Raw genomic sequence first — 6,453 nt, forward strand, 5'->3', positions numbered from 1 at the left:
GCCCCGCGCGCGTCCCCAACGGTCACCGGCGCCGGCTGGGCCGGGCCCCTGCGGGAGGGTCCTCGGGGGAAACCACCTTCCTGAGCGGGTAACGCGGGGGGCGGCAGCCGCGCGGCTCCGAGCGCCCGAGGGGGCTGCGCGCAGCCGGGAGGGGAGGGGAGGGGACGCGGCCCCGCGGGAGGCGGCCATGGGGCACCCGCGCTCCCCCCGCCCGGCCCGCCGCCCTCGGGGGCTGCTTCCGTGGAAAAGGCGATACAGAACAGAGAGCCTTGTGGTACCCGCCAGCCAGGCAGCTTTAATCGCTTGAGGCAGGTCGGTGGTTTTGTTGGCAGGCCGCAGCCGCGGCCCGGCTAATCCCGCCGCGCGGCCTGCTCCGCGTGAGGGGCGGGGGGCACGGGCCGCCCGCCTGGCGGCTGCCGCTGCCGCGCCGTGGCCGCGCACGGCCGGCCGGCTGGCAGCGGGGAGAAGCAGCCGCCGTTCAACTTGCCCCTCCTCCGTGCCTTAACCTGAGGAGACCCCTGGCAGCTGCGCGGGTTTATGGCCTCAGCAGACCCTGCTGGCCGGAGGATACGATCTGAACGAGTGCATAAGGCCTTTGAACAAGTGTGTAAGGCCGTTATATAGCTCTAAGATATTTGCAGTAACGTCAGTTTATTTATTCACGCGCTCATTTTAATTCACCTCGATGATTACCAACCTCGAAAGATCCATTTTTGTAGGTATGCCTCTCTCACAAGTCACACTCATTGGATGGCAGCTTTTTTATCCGGGGCAATCTGCCAACACTGACTCAGGCTTCTCATTCCCCTGTCACACATGTAAATGTGTTGTGGCTAGCCTTGCCTAAAAGCAAGTTATATATACATAAACATACACACACACACACACACACACACATATATGTATATGTGTATATATGTGTTTCTTACATTAAGTAGATATAACTCTCAGTGGTGGAATTGCATTACAATATATGAATATCTCATCCTGCATAGCTGCAGGATGTGAGTGTTATCTGAATAAGTTAGCTCAGTGTACATGTATCTGGAGTATTCACAGAGGAGGATAGTTTTTAAGTAGTTTTAATGGTTTTAATAATAAATACTAATGACTTAATAATTTCAGAATATCCAAATTAAAATTTATGTTCTCAAGAGATTTACCTTTGATAGTATGATCATTGTATTCTAATGTGTGAAGATGAATCAAGATCATCTATGGTAAATAGCTCTTCCTGTATGGACAGGGGGCTGATTCCACAGGGAAAGGAATTAACATTAGTGGTTGCATTACTTCTTGTGGAACAGAAGTTTTCATTAGCTGGTATATTATTTGCCACCATGATTACTTTCCTCACTTCCTTTACTTTATCTGATGAAAACGCATAAAATATCCATAATCTGTTTCATCACTGGTAAAGCAACAGTAATACTGACATGGATTAACAGATTAAATTCATTTTGTATAAATGTATAGAATACTCAAAGGAAAATTTCAATAAATTTGTGCTATACTTCATTTAATGGTTTTATTTTTAAGATTTGTTGGCACCATTTATGCTGCATAATACAATTAACTGAGGTAGTCTAGACTTTTCCCTCTTTATGTTGTAAAGAAATGACTAGATCAAGAATGCTTTCCATGAACAATAATGGTTTGAAAGTCTCAAGTATGTGCTGTGTCCCCTGATGCACAACCAGGAACTAGGAGCAGTACTTTATGCATGGGCAAGCTTTAACCTACTAGTGAAACTGGGGATGTGAGAAATCTGGTGTAGATCCTGGTCTTATTGACCACAGGATGACAAAACTCTGTTTTTGTGAAGGGAACAAACTCTTGTCTCATAGTCTATGAGCAATGAATGCCACAGATGGTAAGGCAGTGGGAAATGAGTGCTGTAGCTTAAGCTTTCAAGGATATGGACTCATCTGGGGAGCTCTTCCAGGTGTAGTGATGTTGTCACACAAGGTGAAAGGAAAGAATATTCTTTCTTTAGTTACAAAAGAAAAGATAGAAACTTTGTGAACTCAACTGTACAACAAATAGCTTAGAATTAGACAATACAGTTTTCCAAATGGTTGGATATTTTACTCATACATACCATAGATGTAAAAGACAAAATGAATGGAAAGTAAGTGGCACCTTTACTCTGAGAAACTCATGAAAGTACCTAAGATAGATTGGAAAAATAATCAGACTTTTTTTGGTGTTCTTTTTTATAATCTGCATCTGTAAGAGTAAATGAAGAAAAACAAGGTGAAACTTTAATGTATTTGATTTATTGCTTAAGAGTATTTCAGACTTAGCAGCTTTTTTTTTTATTATTAGTATATAGATTGGTATTTGTGCAACCACATATGAGCACATCAGGGATTATCCCCATGCAGAAATTATAGTAAAATCAGAACCTGACTTTGTAAAATGGCTAAAGAGGGAATTTGTGCCATTTACATGTAGAGGTTTCACGACACAGAATTCGTTGCAGTCCCAGGTTACGCAGTTCAAAAAAAAAATTTAATAGAGCTAAGCAATGAGGCGTTAAAAAGTCATAAATGTTCTCAAAGTAAATGCTTTCTGTCCTCTTTTAAAGGCAGTACTGCACCTTCATATTTGGTACTACAAAAATATTGGAAGCTGCAACAGATGGAAGAAACATTCTTAACACGTAAAAATACTGGTTTTGTACTGTTATCAGTGAAGACAGAAGTATTTAACTTTATATAAATGGAATGTATGCCAAGCCATTTTAGAATAGTTGCAATGAATTCCATTTATTTTATTACAAAAAGTTAATTCACCTGACTTTATATGTCATGTTGTGCAAAGTAGTGTTTTGACTTGCACTAACAGACTTCTGTCTGAAAATAAATATATTTTATAAACACAGTTTATAGGAAAAAACAGATGTTTAATCTTTTTGACTAATCACTTTCCCATTATTTTTGCCATTTATTTACACACCAAGGGTAGAGATACAAACACCTAAAACAACAGGCAAAATGATACCCTGAAACAGAGTAGATAGATAGAGAAGCAGAAATAATCCGCTAAAATAATTAGACTGAACTATTTCCACTGAAAATGAATGACATCCTTTTCATGTCCATCCCAACATACATAAATGTGTATAGGGTACAGCCAAAACCAAATTAATATTATATTTGCTAATTCTTCCTAACATAAAAGATGTCTTGAAACACTTTCTTTGTCTCCACTTCAATACAACTTGAAGTTTCTCTTCAAGAAATTTTTCATTTCCAAATACTAGCTTGTTACCGATACGTTCAAATAAGAATTTTATAATGGGTTAATTTGAGAATGTATATGCATTAATTTCCTGTCCCTTTATGATTCAGATTGTGTTAGTGTAAAGAAAGTCCAAAAGAGAAGCAAGTGGTGAAGTTAAGACATTTGAGCCTTTTAATGAATTTAGAAACCACTCTCACCTGCTACCACTTGAAATTCATAAGGGCACTTCATTGATACACTCTGAAAGTGCAGATGGGAATAGAGGAGGAACATTTGGCAGAATGTAATTTCATTTTCTAAACAAAGACAATTACAGTGCACGCATCTTGGGCAGAGAAGCATCTTAATTTTTTTCTTCAGCACTGTGTATTTGCAGCTTGCTTTCTTAGGAGAACAGGCTTATATAAATGTGCTGTCTGTCTGTATGTTGGTGTAGACAGGTCGATATAATAATTTTGCTCCCCATCACCTTTTGCCATCTTCATGCAAATTCAGCATAATGCTGTAGCTCCAAAGATAAAGTTCTTTCTGAGGGGAAAAACTATACAATCTGGACTAATTTCTTACCTCAGCTGATAGAGCCATCTTTGATGCCTCAGCTATGGGGAAACTTTTATAGGGGTTCCAGTTGTTCAAATCAAACACTTCTCATAAATTAGGTTTACTTGTTGAAGCTTGGGGAACTATTTACTTTCTTTTCTTTTTCTTTGTTTTAAAGGCACTGTCTTGTGACTGGGCAGCAGAGAACTGCTCAGGAGTCACACCTTTTCTCAGATACCTATGTTGCCATCTATAGCTAGAGCCAGTATGATGGTAGGGAGAAGCAGGACTATGATTAGAGTACCTCTTCCAGTAAGAGTTCTGCTAGTTCAAGAAATACAAGTGATGGGATGAGGAGACATTATTTTGTGGTTAAGGGTGGGTGAGAGAAAAGTATGTAGGCAGAGGCTTAAGGACACCCCAAAATGTAAAACCCAGATGAGCCTGAAGAAGAAAACAGTGGTGCCCTGGTGAGAAGAGAAGGGTGGGATGAAGAGAGAGCAGTTTCTAAGCTATTCCAAATGAAGAAGCGGGTTACTGCACTTTTGCCGCAAAAACATAACAATATGGCGTAGCTCTATGAAAAGCAGATACTGTGGGCCTGAATCGATTTCTGGTCTAGTAGAAGAGATTTCAAGGAGAGTCTGAAACATTTGAGCCCTTCAGTTAAACTTTAAAAACCCCTAACTTTTCAATAGGGTGCACATTCCTTTGGCAGTTGCAGGAAACTAAGAGCTCCTAGACTTCACAAATAGACTGTAGAAGTGTGTTCAGCACTTCAGCAAATGTAGGATGCACATCCCTTTTTCCTGGAATGCTCTGAACTTTGCAATTCCTGATAAGGAACGTGCCCAACTATCACAGGTCTTCCACATGCATGTTTGTGTACAACCACTTGTGCTGCAGCCAAAGTTTACCACAAGAAACTGTGGTCCTAAGGGATGCACTCGGAGATACAAAACGTAAATCTAAAGGTGTGGATATCGTTCTCTTTTTGAGTTCTTCATTCTAAAGCCATAACCGCACCTGTTGCCCTCATTTTTACAGAATGCTTTTTCTCTGTAAAAGTTTCATACTTGCTTCTGACTCTGAACTTACTGGAGGTGCTGCTACCACTACTTTTTATTTCAACTCAGGTAGCCTCATCCAGGAGCAGCAGTGATGACCATCTCAGGTAAAGATGCTAGCTTTTTTCATGCCATTTTTCCCCCAGCTTCTATAAAATACCATAATAACATGAAAATGTTCCTGGTGGGTTAATGAGAAAAGCCTACCGACGACTTTCATGGCATCCTAATCAGTATGTCCATTTTTCATGGGAAGAAAATTTAGGCAGCCTAAACAGTATGAGGAACTGTGGTTAGAGAGAAGTGAAGACCACTTCAACAAGAGTTTCCTGAAAACAGCATTAAAATACCCCCCACTGATTAAGAAAATCTTGTTCTGTTTCTCTCCTCGTCTTGCACTCTAGGGTGTGTTTCTAGGCTAAAAGGTAGGATGTTAATACAGATACATATCTAAGTTAAGTAGTTTTAAATTCTCAGAAATCCACAAAATAGGGAACTTCAGGGGCTCATCCGGTCCATCTGCCTGCTTTAAGATGGATCTAAATATACCTCATCAGTGATCTATGAAGTTGATTGTGCCACAGAAGTGAAACTTGGCCTGTATTTGCTGCGATTCTTGGCCAGGACTATTTTTCAGTTTTGGCCAGCTACATACAAAGATGGGGGAGGTGCGTGTAAATGGGGGAAGGGTAGGAGAATGTAAAGAGGTAAAAAAGAAAAGCAGTACATGTTATTTAACTCCACGCTAAACATAATTCTTTTCTTTTTTAGTACAGATTCTGGTTCAGGGCATTTAGTTTGAACAGAGATGGCTAAAGTTGACTGACTGGTTTCTCTGATTTTTACTTTTAGGTAAACTGTGATAATTTCAATCTGTAAAGGGAAGAAATGACTGGGTAGCCTAAAACACATGGCCTAACTTTGACCCACCCCAAAGGGCTTTTTTTCCTTTGGAAAATAAAATCCTGTGTGACTAGGGGCTCACTGTATTTGTTTCTACACTCACTTGTATGGCCTAACCATCCTCAGTGCCTGCGCAAGTACGTACAAGCAGAGTGGCTACAGAGTGTACTTCAGCAGTCTGATTGCTATCTCTAAGCAAATTTGACTGTGACAGATTTTGTTACTTTCTTATACTAAAAGGCAAATGCAGGTGGGATGTAGCTCTGAAATAGAACTACAAAACTTGAGAGAGGCCTAAGTAGGGTAGAGATGGTAAAAGGGACAGCAAGGTTTTTCACCATATGAAACAAAGTGTTTCTATAAATGAAAATAGCAAGTAGAAGTAAACATAGGTTATTCTTTAACAAAGAGTAAGTTGGACAGGATGCATCTAAACTGTAACTTGTATGTAAGTAACTGCTTACTGAATGAATTATCACATAACTGCCTGAGTTTTTGGCCTTCAAATGTACGTATTACCAGCTGGGACAGACATGAGACATTATCAAAAGAAATAAGAACTCAATTAGGGCAATCACAGTATGGACAGGAGCCACCACATAGGAACAAGCTGTGCTGTCCTCCACTGATGACAAAGGGAGGTTCAGACATGCCTCAGAGGGCAAAAGTTATCATTTACTGTCCAACTCACACA

Source organism: Struthio camelus, chromosome 3 (assembly GCF_040807025.1).
Source record: "Struthio camelus isolate bStrCam1 chromosome 3, bStrCam1.hap1, whole genome shotgun sequence".
NCBI classification, from domain to species: domain Eukaryota; kingdom Metazoa; phylum Chordata; class Aves; order Struthioniformes; family Struthionidae; genus Struthio; species Struthio camelus.